Source organism: Lathamus discolor, chromosome 2 (genome assembly GCF_037157495.1).
Source record: "Lathamus discolor isolate bLatDis1 chromosome 2, bLatDis1.hap1, whole genome shotgun sequence".
Lineage (NCBI taxonomy): Eukaryota > Metazoa > Chordata > Aves > Psittaciformes > Psittacidae > Lathamus > Lathamus discolor.
The window spans coordinates 79,516,870-79,531,374 of record NC_088885.1 but is presented as its reverse complement, the minus strand read 5'-3'; the positions used below and the strand labels follow the sequence as shown (position 1 = coordinate 79,531,374).

General features: G+C 35.7%; 1 protein-coding gene across 2 annotated transcripts in view; it reads right to left on the bottom strand.

Moving 5' to 3' along the window:
* CDH10 (cadherin 10) overlaps positions 1-13,341 on the bottom strand; it is a 104,110-nt gene extending 90,769 nt beyond the window's left edge. For both annotated transcript variants that reach the window (XM_065667563.1, XM_065667564.1), the window contains exon 1: positions 13,334-13,341. The gene's annotated coding sequence lies outside the window, so the exon portion shown is untranslated. The remainder of the gene's footprint in view (positions 1-13,333) is intronic.
* Between the last annotated feature and the right edge of the window lie 1,164 nt (positions 13,342-14,505).

Genomic DNA, 14,505 nt, shown 5'->3' with positions numbered 1-14,505 from the left:
CAGGGGGCCTATGCTGTCCCTAGTCTGTCTTTTATTCGCTTCGTACCAATAGAATCCCTTCCTTTTATGCTTAACATCCCTAGCCAAGTTTAATTCTAACCGGGCCTTAGCTTTCCTAAGCTGGTCCCTAGCTTCCCGGACAACATCCCTGTATTCTTTCCAGGCCACCTGTCCTCACTTCCACCTTTTATAAGCCTCTTTCTTCCTTCAAAGTTTCGTCAGCAGCTCCTTATCCATCCAAGGAGGTCTCCTGGCCCTCCTGCTGCACTTCCTTCTAGTTGGGATGCAGCACTTCTGAGCTTGTAGCAGGTGATCCTTGAATATCAACCAACAGTCTTGGGCCCCCCTGCCCTCCAGGGCTATATCCCATGGAACCTTACTAAGCAGGCTCCTGAAGAGGCCAAATCTGCTCTCTTGCAGTCCAGGGCAGTGAGCTTGCTGCATGCTCTTCTCACTGTCCCAAGGATCTCGAATTCGATCATCTCATGATCACTGCATCCAAAGCAGCCCTATAGCGTCACATTTGCAACAAGCTCTTCCCTGTTTGTGAGCACAAGGTCAAGCATGGCACCTCTCCTTGTCGGCTCCTCTATTACTTGCAGAAAGAAGTTGTCTTCCACACAATTGAGGAACCTCCTGGATTGCTTGTGTCAAGAGAATCTGACTGGGATTAGAAGGAAAAACTCTTAACAATCACATCATCACATACATGCACAAAACTGCTTAAATTCTGTATGTTATTACCTTCGTGCTATGATTCATCTTTCCATTCCTGTTGATAGGCAATGGAGTTTTTTCTCTACCTAACCCAGTTAACGCTAATCAGAGAACTCACACAATCTCTAACCATCCAAAAGGAATGCTTCAGCTGTTGACAGACTTGTTGCAGTCAGGAGGTGGCACAGCATACAACTGTATGCTCAGATAGAGACTGCTTATTAAAAATCACATTCAAGTGACAAACATTTTAATACATATATTAACACATATTTTGGTTTAACATCCTTATATTTTTATTTTCTGTATAAGTCTAGAAAGCATGCAAGACACAACAAGGCAGTATTGACCATGTGTAAAGGAAGTGATGGAAGTATCTGACATTTCAAGAGTATTCAGTTGGAATACTACTTCCATTTGAAAGATGAGATTTTTAACGGTTCTTCTTTGATACTCATTTTGATTCATAGCATTTCCTCCTGCAGCTGGGAGGATATACTGTCAAAAATACTGTATTTGTGTGTGTGAGTGTGTGTGTCTTTTGTGGCTATAGTACAGGACTGAAATTCAAAATTTCAGTCTGTGTTCCAGCTCTGAGGTAACAGCACTTTTAATTTTTATACACTTGCATACCCCTTGTCTGAAAAAGGGTGTTATTACAACTCACAAAGCTATAATTTGCAATTGATCTTTGCAATTGACTACAAAACATTTGGATGTTATTTGGACCAGACTACAATAAATGTCTTAAAAAAAAAAAAAAAAAAAAAATCATCCTTCCTTTTGAAAGAATGAGAACAACTGGCTTCAGTAAAAGCAGGACTGACATCTTGATTTTCTTTCCAGCTATTGACAGGGAGTAGTATTTTGGCATCTAGAAACTTCAGCATGACTGGAAGTCAGAGATAAATAAGTAAACAAATACGGACTATCTGTACTGATTGCAGGTATCTACAAGCATTACCTTCAAAAACCAAGGTATCAAACTAGTATTCATTTAGTGCAGAAACAAAATCACTCATCTTGCTGAGTCCCAGTGAAATTATCAGTAAAATAAACAGCATTCCTGTGCTATTATTGTTTTGTTGGATGCAGGCTGGTATGAATTTTCCCAAGCCAAAACTAGAAAATAAAATGAAAAACAAGAATGCTAGCACAGACCTTGGCTTTCTGTTAAACATCACAGAATGTTGACGTGAATATTGCCTTGAGATAGCTAAGTATTAAAGTATTCTGCAAAGATTTAACAAACTAATAACAATCTATTGACAATTACCTCAAACTAGTTAAGTATTTAAATATTCTACAGAGATCTAATGCATTACAGACTGAAAATCTATTTCTATGTGGCAATTATAGCAAATTTTTTGTAAGATTTCTCAAATCAATATAGTAATGCACTTGAAAAGACTAAAAAAAAAACAGAAGAAGATGAAGCAGCAACCAGAGAGAGCTTTCTCCTGCACATGACTTGGTTCACTGCTTTACAGTCACTATAAAAATTCAGACATATATACCCATCACCAAAGCAAGATATTTTGCTGGTAGGCATAGAAACTGGGCTAGAAAAGAGGGTACCTCCTGGCTTAATATAATTATCCTTTTGCCACAAGATGGCACTAAAAGATTAAGAATATCTGCATTCCTAGGTTCCCATCTGAAACAACGAACAAAATTTTCAGGGAATGTTATACATTTGACTTTCTATTTGGTTAGCAAGTTATGAACATCATTCTGCTTACTTTGACAAACTGCTGAAATGCAGAGGCTTACCAGATTTAATGAATATGGAGAAAATAAATGTTTTACTAAAGCTTAAGTTTCCTACAAATTGCAATGAACAAGCAATGAGCATTTAGAATGATATATCTCCTTTCAGAACACGGGAGTAAGAACATGTGCAAATGTATGAATAAAAACTAAAGCAGACACTGTAAACTCATCAACAATTTTCAGTCTTTCCTAAAGGAAAATTTATCAAAGTTCTACAACTTACACATTAAGAATTATTCTTTTACACCACTTAATTTTATCTCCCAACTGCAATGAAAAAAATAGAAAAGTTTATCTCAAATTTAGTGAACTCCAAAAAGAGCTGTGTAGTATAGAAGGTGTGAAATACTGACGAAATTATATTTCTAGCTTATAGAATCTCTCATTGTCAAATGAAAGCTCTTTTATTCCCACCACAAAACCTCATCCTTCTCAAAGAATAGTACCATATGACAGGAACAGGTCAGAGTGTGCTAACTGCACAAAACCAAAACAAAACTTCAAAGACTTGTGGGGGATGAAAATTTTCAAATCATAATTATTTCACTGGCAATTATTTCATGTACTACATTTCATTTATCTGTCAAAAAAATACAACAAAAACATTTGAAAAGTGTTCACAGCCTTCAGCCAGAAAGAAACTAAGCATCTCAGAATATAAACCTACTAATTCACCAGCAAACTTCAAGTCACTATAACTGTTTCCTTTAAAGAGAAAAGGCCCTGAACAATGTCAAAATTATAAAAGAACTATTTACATCAGCATTATCCAGATCTTCATTGCCAGTATTTCTGATTGCACAGAAACATGTTATCTTCAAGCATTTTGTTCTGCACTTCATTTTAGCTCATATATTTTAAAGCACTAATGGATTACCCTTGACAAGTCAGTGCTTGATTACGCATTAGAATCATTGAGATGAATTCTGTTTACTGGCATAGAACTGAATTTAATTCTTTAAAATACTCTTTTCGGGTTTGCAGCCATCATGCCATTATAACACCACATAATGTCATGAATTTTTTCATGTTACTGTCACAATAACCAATTCTCCTTTTTTAATCCACTATAACGATAATAAAATGTCTTCTAAACCAGCCCAGGAATTCTTTTTTTTTAGTGCTGAGGTATCAAGATTTTACTTGTGTGCCCTTTTTTGGAAAGATGGATTTTAATATTCTAGAGCTAGAAATGGACTCTAACTGGCATACCCAGAATCAAATCACTAAAATTACATCACAGTCATTTATAACTGTAAGACAAGACTGGGTGCTTTTCCAGAGATTGAGCTGGAACTATTTAACTGGCAGCTGTGGGACTGATCCACCTAAGGCTGCTTTAATTCCATTAAACCTGGCTTTAACAAATGGTCCAAATGGCAAAACACCTCCAACCCTATGTACATATGCACTTAGTAGTTGGATTTTGATGGCTGCAGCCATGGACGAAGGAAAAGGTGGGTATTTCCTCTCCTAAATGTAGTCAAACCAAACTTTAGTAAGAAGGCATTGCTGTGTTAACACAGGTTTTTGGTCCTGTGGTTTAGAAAGTTGAACTGCTTTGAGCTTTACCATTTGTGTTCAACTAAGTGGTATTGTTATAAACGGAAACTTTATAAAGACACATTTGTAAATGCCTATTTGTAAGGTCTGTTCTAGTATAACAAGGATAATTTAAAACCCTGGATGCGTTTAAAAAACTTTGCATTTCAGAACTTAAATAACTGATTTCTCCTTCAATGTCACAAACTTCTAGGTATCCAATTTAGAATAGCTCAAGCCCAGTGGCCCTTCTAATTCACATCACAGATTTCAAAATTCTTTTTGGAGATTTAGGCTTATCAGAACTTTTATAGGATTGTTACTACAATAGACTATGTCTTAGCTAATCTTTCTTTTCTAACTCTCATTACTTCGACCTTAAATAAAAATCTAGAGGAAAACAAGCCACAATTAGGATACATTTCCTAATAGCACACGTTTCAGAGCGGGTTCAGATACCTAGCAAGTCAAGGATAAAAAGCAGAAATCACAGAATCGTAGAAAGGTTTTGGCTTGAAATGACCTTAAAGACCATCTAGTTCTAACCCCCTATCATGGGAAGGGACACCTTCCACTAGATCAAGTTGATAGATTTGTCTCAGTTTTCCACTCTGTACATGTATTTCACACATATATTTAAATTTTAGAAATAACATCAGTTTCTTCTGATCCTCAGAATGCTTAAAAACAGCCTAAATAATAGAAATGAATTTAAAAGTAGTACATTTCCACCTTAAATAACATTTTCTCAAATTAATCATTCAAATCAGGGCACTACTTCATTTGAAACCACTTAAGAAGAGAAATTTGAAGGAATCTTACAAGCAATGCAAAAATATATATTTTATGAAGAATACTGTTAGAGGGGAAAATCCATCTGTCCGTATTTGTACATCTGCCATTCAGATTTAACTACTAGGAAAAAATAGATCTAGTAACACATAATACATATGCTTTTAAGATCTTAGGCACAAACTGTCAATAAAATGCCCCCAAGTATTAAGTCTAGGAGAGACCCAGATGTATCTAATATGCCTAGGGCTCAGTTCACTCATTTCAATCAAGATTTCAGCTTCAGTGATATCTTGACAATACTTTCACTCGAGGGAAAGAACATATCTCAGTACACTAATGACGGAAATAAACTCTGTCCAACAGAGAGAAAAGAATCGTACTTCCCTAGGATGGTACTCAGGATAGTGTTCTATGTCCTGCTCTTTTAATGACACTACAGGTTCCTGCCAAAAGCCTGAGGAAACTATTCCAATAGGAAGCAGAATAGGAGACAAAAATACTATTTAAAACTCAGCCTTGGGAAGTGGGAAGCAGCAGGGAACTGCGATGTATGGATGCTTAAGCAGATCTCAAACTATCTTTCATGTCATAATGTTGTCTTGCCTTCCAAGTCTTAGAAAGGAAAACTTTTTTTTTTTTTTTTTTTTTTCCATATAGCTGAAAAAAGACTGGGTACATCCAGTAACTTGTTCATGAATTGATGTCATTATTACTTACCATGACATGGTGACATGTCACTATGACATTATTACTTACCATTTAATACAGCACTATTTTGGTTAAAGACTGTTGATAAAATGGTTGACTGCTGTTGATCACTGCTGAAACTCCCCTTATTCTATGACAGAGATTTTATAGATTCTGATGTTATAGATCTTACTGTTGCGGGGGGAGCTTTTTGTTGTTTTGGGTTTTTTGAGTTTTTTTGTTGTTGCTTTAAATCATGTGGTTTTAACTGTAATCTATTACTAGATGAGCCAAGGGTTGGTTACCATGATTAATTAGTCTTGGTTTCATTTTTAGCAGAAAGGGATGAGGGCAGGCTAGTATCTCTACATAGCTTTCTTTGCAGGATAAAGATTATAATGAAAAAAAAAGAAAAAAAAAGAATAAAAAATACAACAGTACTGACATGCAAAAATCATAGAATCATAAAATGTTTTTTGGTTGGAAGGGACTTTAAAGATCATCTAGTTCTAACAACCCTTCCATGTTAGACCAGGTTGCTCAAAGCCCCAGCCAACCTAGCCTTGAAAATTTCTAGGGATGGGACAGCCACAACCTCTCTGGGAAACCTGTTCCAGGGCCTCACATAAAGAACTGCTTTTTCATGTCTAATCTAAACCTACCTTCTTTCTGTGTAAAACCATTCCCCCTTGTCATAATCATTACATGTCCTTGTAAAAAGTCCCTCTCCAGCATTCTTGCAGTCCGTTTTTAGGTATCAGAAGACTGTTATAAAGTCTCTTTTGAGACTTTTCTTTTCCAGGTTGAACAAGCCCAACTATCCCAGCCTATCTTCATAGGAGACACTCCAGCCCTCCAATCCCTACCAAATGAAAAAAAAACCAAAATCAGAAGTCTTCTATATTGTTAATGAAAATATGAATTATAGCATGACGTAAATTTTTTTGTGGAAGGTTATTTGCGCAATTTGTTATTAAAAATTATTCTTACAGGTGGAAAGAAAATAAAAGCAGAAATATTGTCAGCCTCCTGCTTCAAAATGGTTCAGGATTTTTTTTTATTTTAAAAACATTCTGTTGGGGACTGAGGGGTTTGTGCTTTGTGTTTTGTTTTGGTTTTGGTTTGGGGTTTTTATTTATTCTTTCTATTTTGGGGGTATATTTTTTTGCAATTATTTCTAACTGATAGTTGTACTGAAAATCCAGGACATCTTCTGAGTATTCTGAACATTAAAAGAAAACACAAAACCATCCCAAAACCACATTAAGAATTAAATGTTGCTCAACTGATTAGCATATGTACACTTCTAATGAATGTATTAAAATCTTCAATGCAGAGAAATCAATGACATTTCAGTCTACTTTTAACTACTTTTTGGGTGACACACAGATAAAATATATCTACAGGTCTTCAAGAAATCTTAAGTATCATGAAACCATGAAACAGAAATGAACCCATATAGAAACTTCTAGATTCATACCCTGTCTGATAAGTTTAGGCTCAGATATTTCTCTAATAAAGAATAAAACATGAAAACATGATTATAAGTGTGTGTATTTTAAAAAAAAAATAGAGAAAACCATCTGAAGATTGGAAGAAGCCCTTTTTATTTCAAATTAAATACAGTAATACTATCTACAGCTTTCAAACAAGACTAAAAGAAGGTTAGGTACACATTTCTCCACTTTCTTTTTCTACCAAAAACATGGAAAGATATATGGAGAAAATATGACAGTACAGTCCCAATTCATAATTGAAGCCTATATGCCTCTCAAGGCCATATCTGACACCATTTTAAGGTCTAATGAAGGACAGTATCATTAAAAGAACATTATGAGAATGATAACTATATCAAGAAGAAAAAATACTACACCTAATAAACCATGTGACAGAGTCAAGGAAATTTCAATGTCATGACATAGGAAGTGGTCGCTTTTTTTCCTGCCTTTCATAACCTATTTTCAAAAGGGTGTCCAGATCCCTTTTTAGGAGACTTCATCTGTGGTAGCAGTATCAGTACGAAGACCTCTGCAGGGCTCCAGGAGCTTTGGCCCTAAAACTGCCCCAGGACAAGGGACAGAGGTATGGGTGATAACACTACGAACACAGCAACATTACTGATACTGACCAAGTCTTGTATCTTGAACATTATGTGCACTTATGGTTCCAATTCCATTCACTATACAAAAGGCATGGAAAAGATGGCAGATAACTATTTGTAGGAGAAAGAAATATATGCATTTATGGGATACTTTTTCTTAGAAATCTTAGAAGCAGGATAAACTTGACATCCTTCCTCTGTTGCGAATATTACCGCAAATAATTACAAATATTCTAGGTTCCTACCTCTTTTCTTACCTTCATTTACAAACTCAAAGATTTTGTGCATGTATTTTGTCTTATGTGTAAAACGTGAAACATTTTCAAGAAATTCTACATACAAAACTCTCTTGATTCTAGTGGAAGTAAAAATCAGGTGTGGACCTGTGATACTCAAAGGAACCAGTGACAGAATGTATAGCATCTAAGTTTCCTAGACATAGGCATATCACTGCTTTATTTGTGCTTACTATTAGGATAGCATAACAATTAATAAGATAATCTTTTCATTCATTAAACAGGTATAAATATCATGTGAACAACTGAAGTGTAGTAGACACAAGAACACAGTAACAGTTCAGTCACATATATTTTTAAGTTAATTTTGAGAAAAAAAAATTAACAGTCCCATTGGACACCACAATTTGAGCCTTGATTATAGAACTGAAAACTACATTAGTATCTATTCTTTATGTCTTAAAAAACTGGATATTATAGCATTCCAGAGTTCAAGAGGATTGTATTCATTTTTAAGGATCATGATATGACTTGGCTAAGGGGTGGTACATCATGTTCTTTATGCAGTAATGCAAAGCACTGAATACAATACATCCAATCTGTAATGTGGCAGGTGATGGAGTATTAACAGAAAAATCATAAACCATACATATATGTCTCGCATATTATGCACTTCTTCATAAGAAATTTTTTTTCTTTCCTCACACAGTTCTAGGTTTTGAGAAACAGAATTCTGGAAATACCTATTTTCAATACATTTTTTAAATTGTCATCTTTACAGACACACACGCTCTCTTCTTTACATGATGTCTTACTCTTTGAAATATGACTCAAAGTTCACTCTGAGTTACAATTCATAGATACCATAGTGAAGTTACAAATAAATAAAAAAACATCATGTGAAGAATGATGTGCATGTGGGAACAATATTAAAAAGGACACCTGTCATGTTGCTTTTCATTATAGCCTGTTAGCTTCCTAAGTCTCTGTATTCCCCTGATGCAGACTGTTGATACAGAGAGAGTACTTCACACTTCCAACTAGCAGACTTGAGTTTATATCCAAGATCAGATGCCCTGTGACAGTACAAGCTGGGGAGTACCTCTGAGATACTGCTAGAGCTTTATCCCTCCTGTTGGACAAGCTTCTTTATCAAAAAAGTGATAGATATTATCTACTCTATATAAGTAAAGGCAAGAAATGGTAGTAGGAGCTTAAAGTGAAGTAATAAAAAGTTGATATAAATTAAAGGAGAAATTGTATTCTGCTTGCTAGAATGCAATCCCTGCACATGACAAAGGTTTTCCCTGTTTTGCCCCTACTGCACGCATACACTTGAAGTAACTGGCTCTGACATTTAGTAATCAGGAAGACTGCTTGTACAAAGAAATACATATAGAGCTCCAACTGGCAGATTTTTGGCAGATCCTCCACAAACTAAAAATTAGACTTATAAACTAGTAAGCAACCTATAAGCTCTACAGCTCTCTACCTGGGTAGTGTTCTGGCTTCCCATCAGCTGAAAACAGAACAAAGGTAACACCAGTGCTCAGCCAACTTGGTTTCTTTTCCTGTGTGTAGTAATACAGCCTGATAACTGTAACAAACTCAGCTCCCAGAGATGAGGATTATTTTCTTTTGCTCTGTTGTAGAGCTGCTGGCCAACAAAAACAGGCAAGTTAGGGAAGTCACCATGCCAAAGACTCAAAGCTGAAGAGCTGTAAATTTAGGGAGGAAAAAGGATGCAACACAGGAGTTCCTCTAGGCCTGAAGAAAGATTTAAGGAACATTTAGTTCAAGCCAAAATTCAGAAGACCATTTTCTTGCTTTCAAGTTTTTCCAGAAATTGAATGGTAGAGGAAGTATGATTTAGGGTTGTGGTTTTTGTTTGTTTACTGTTCTTGGGTTGTGTTTTTGTTGTTCTTGTGTTGGTTTTTTTGTTTGGCTTTGTTGGTTTGGGTTTTTTTTTTCCCTGTGGTGGTGGTAGTTTGTTTTTAGTTTTTGTCTTCAAAAAGCAGGTGTTTGAGGGTACAGCAGGATGGGCAGCATGTGTGTTGTCAACCAAGGTTTTAGTGAACTGTACCTTTAGTCTGCATGAGCTTTTATTGATAATTGCATACTATTCAGAGTAATTGAGAATGTGCTATGGTATGGCATCCTTATGTGCAGTGAAGTCACCCTTCATAATGTTTTACTTTGGCATATTTAAACTGCTCATAAGAAAGGAAGTTTTATTTCTGAGTTTCAGTTTTCCTCTTTTACAATAAATGATACATCAGTGAGTATGTTATAAAAAAGCCCATAGCCATTACAATGATAATACAGAATATATATTTACGTGGTTCACTTAAGGCACTCACAAAATGTTTTTTAAGCTCTTATATACTACCCAAATCATAATAAGTATTTTCCTTCCATTTCTGTCTATCACATAATATGAAAGAATTAACTGTACAACAGATTTTTTCACGTCTATGAACAATGATGTACTGTGAAGTCCAATTACAACTGGTTTCAAGTGATACTAATGACAATTAAAAATAATATTATGCTAAGTTAGAAACTTCATATCATTGCTACCATTCAACAGTATTTCAACCTGAATTTGACCCCCTGCACTAGTGCAACCTAGTGGTGTGACAAGGCATAAAATCACTTCGCCCTGCACTCTGGCTGTAAATATGGTTAACAGCCATAGAAACTAAGTCACCTGCACAGAATTATCCAGATGAGACAGGTTCTCTTTCACTCACTTTTTTCTGGAAAAATCACGTTGAGATCAGGAAATTACTTTTTCAGAATCAGAGGTAGATATTATTTTCAAATTAATCTTTTCCGCCTCTTACATTTAATTATTTAACAATGAAAATGTACCTTATATTACTTGGCTGAAACTTGTATACAAGTGTGCATGTATAGATATGTATCTCATTAATATATCTCTACATTTAGTTAACTATGAGCTCATTTGCTTTGACATACAACACTATTTTTATGCATTTTTCAACTACAGCTAGGCACAGAAAAGAACAGTAACCACAGTGTCTATTGTGAGCATATTTCAGTATTTCACCAGTTTCTTCACAGATCCTTTGTTTATTGAGAACATGCAAGAGCAAAGTTTTAGTATATCTACATTCATTTACTCTAATACAAAGCAACAAGAGAATTTATGAATGTATAAGATCTTATGCACAGTCCCTTTCAGAGATATTTTTCTATTTACTTTTCCATAAACTGTCACAAAGCATTATAAATATAATTTCAAGTTAAAATACTTGTATTGTAATCATTCTTCAAACATTACAAAGTTCCTATTTAGTGTACAGAATCATCTTGACACCACACGAAGAAAACACAGACATAAAGCTAAATTAAAATTAACAGAAACTGCTACAGCAATGACCTCTTCATTCATACTTTCATTTAACTATTTAGAAATATGAGAAGATTCCCTCAGATACAAACTAGATTACCAGTTTATAATGTAAGAAGTACTCCTCTCTTGAGGTAAGCCCATACTGACTCCAAAAAAAGCTGGTTTTCAACTTTTGAGAAAGAAAGCTTGTCTTTTCAACTTGCCTTTCCCAGTTCTCTTAAGTTCATTCTTTCATCTTCTCCTCTAAAATAGCAGTCTGCTATTACATCCAAAAAGTAACCAATTAACATAAAAGTTTGAGTAACTGGAAAATCAATAAATGCTTACATCAGACTCATAATATTCCTAGTAAATGGCAGGTTTTAAAAGGATTTAGAGATTCAGAAGAATGTTCCTGTCTTCCACTCCGGGCTTTCCCCCTCCAGTAATATCACCATGTAAATGTAAAGCCTACTAGCTTAAAAAAAAACCCAACCACAAAAAAACCCTGTAATTTTTTCCAAGCCTGCTTCCTTACACTGTGCACACATTCACACATCATGTATGCACATGCACACACAACAAGTTGTATAATTCAAAAAATACCTTAAAAGCAATGGGTGTGCGATTGGGGTAATACAGAGGCTTTTACTGAAATGAAAGATGAAGATTACAGGCAACAGCTCCATTTGTGTGGAAGCAACAGAGATGATAGGTCAGTTTTAAAATGCTGGTTGCTATTTGTCACTGATTGCACGTGCAGATACATTCTCTTAAACTGAAGGACTGTTAGATTTTTACAGCTGCAACTAGTATAATGTACAGTATTAGCCGAATGCAAATTTCTAATGCACCTGACAATGCCATCAATAGTAGTTGGGAACATGGATTTAGCCTTGCATTGTGCTGCATGAATTTAATAGCACATCAAATATGGATTTTATTGCAGCACTGACAATAAATGCTCACACTGGTGCAGATTAAATTTTTCCTCCTTCCACCTTTTCCCTTCCCTCCCCCACCTCCCTTTTACTGAAATCTCAAACCTGGCAATATTTTTCCCATTTGTGTGTACATCGCGATGTACAGAAATTTTACGTATCTCCTGTATGCTCCCTGCTATGCCTTTCCCCAGGGATTTCCTTCATAAGAAGCATTTGCCCTGAATGGGTATAATTATCCTGAAATTCGATTCAGGGCAGAATAAATAGCAGTGAAAGCTGCAACAGACTTGCACAGGTATACAGAAAGTAAGGGCACGTATCTGCATGATTCGTGCTGTGCTCGTAACAGACTATGAAACATTGTGGGGTTTTTTCAGTTCTAGTGGTATTGTTCCCCCCCTACTGAATTTGCAAGAACTGAATACAGATGGGAACTGCTGCTCAAAAGCTAGCTTGTGTACTAGGAGGGAAAAGAAAAACAAACAAAAAAAAAAAAAAAAAACACCACAAACCAACAAATATATATATATATATATATATAAAAATGCTTAGTGTTTCAATCTTGAATAAATATGATAACAGTTTACTTTGAGGAGACAATACATAGCACTTATTTCCTATCCCTTGCCTCCTTACTCCCGAAGCATTTTCATAAAATGTAAAAAAGTTGTATATAGCAGCACAATTCTATGCTTTGAATTAAACACCATACTGTTCATGCTATCATAATAATAACAGCAGCAACTACAAAAAGCTTAAGAAAATCAAATTAAGAAAGGCTCCTACCTTTTATTCTGCTTCTGAGAAAGTGAAGTAGTATCCACCCGAATCAAACTGAAAAACGAGCTATTAGGCTCCTTTTTTTTTTATTATTTTTGTAATTTTTGTCTTGTTTCCTCCAGTTATTTTCTCAGAATGATCCTACTTGGATCTAACTCAGGCTTTTTCTCCCAGCATCACATAACTCTGGACAGCCGGGAATCAAAGCTAAGAGGGAGCTCTCTCCCGACAGGCTTTCATTCGGAGCTCCTGATTAGGAAGAAAAAAAGACACACCACCACCACCACCATACACACGCAGCATGCCCAGACACGCACACTCGCACACATACACACACTCTCCTTCCGAGTACGAGAGCGGGAAAGCGAACATACGCTGCTGACTGAGCCGCCGCACTTACCCTGGGAAGGTTGGAGACTACGGAAGCGCAGGCTTTTCCAAGCACACAGTGATTTGCAAGTGAATGCGGTGGGAGGGTACAGAAAACCGAGGGTTTTTTGTCAAAGCCTGCATTCCTCCCTTCGCTGGCAGAATGGTTCTGTGGTTTTGAAGTCTAAGGCAATCAGCCTCATCTGCTTAGCTTGTCGTAATAATAAATACTGAAAACACCACCACTTTTTGTGGTTTTTCTTGATTAAATATAACCACTTTCCTATACTACCAGTGATCTTACAGCAGTGTTCATACAATTTACACATATATATATAAAATCATGGTGCCAAGTTAAATTACAGCCTCAGGCTGCTCAGATGAAACCCCTGAGTACTTGTTTCCTTCACTGAAGTGCCTATGCTATTAGATTACATTTTAACTCGTGCATCACCAGTTTTATGATTAATATAAAATGACAGGTTCATTTAATATTAGGCATTCACATTTCCAGAGGTTATCTGAAAAAAACAGCGTTAGTAATCCCTCATTAATATTTTTTCCCCAGTCGATACTTGTGATGCCCATTTTTATTTTATTTCAGTTGCTGTATTTGTACTTCACATTTTGCAATGTGTTTCTTTTCATCAAGTTAATCTGTGTTGGTTTCATGTTTCTAATACCGAAAATTGGACTTAGCACAATCCTTCTTGGATCATATCAAGTCCAATCCTTTCATTGTGATACTGTAGAGGGTTATGTGTACACTGGTTAGGAGAGATTTAACGAAGTCACATAAGATTAAACCAATGGATGTCAGTATTGCTCTATCTAAAAAGCATCATAAGGGACTTTCTCTGGTTGTAAAAAAGTCTTCAAAAAAAACCCAAAAAGAAAGCTAAATTTTCTTAAAACAGGGTCTGAAAAATGTATTTGAGAATCAGAATGAAACTAACAATGAAAAATATTTTGTTATTAGAAAATCTAACACAGGAATAGATAGATAACTGGCTCTTGTTAGGTTTGTTTTCAGCTGTGAACTATTAAGTCAAATACAATTAAAAAAGAAAGGCAAAACCCCTGTCATGCCTGGTATGAGTTCCTAATGTGACCAACTGCTGTCATGCTTCCATTTCCCCAGATCTGTAACTGTCAGTAGGAACAGAAATGACCACCACATAAGTGCAACCTTTTGGCAGATGA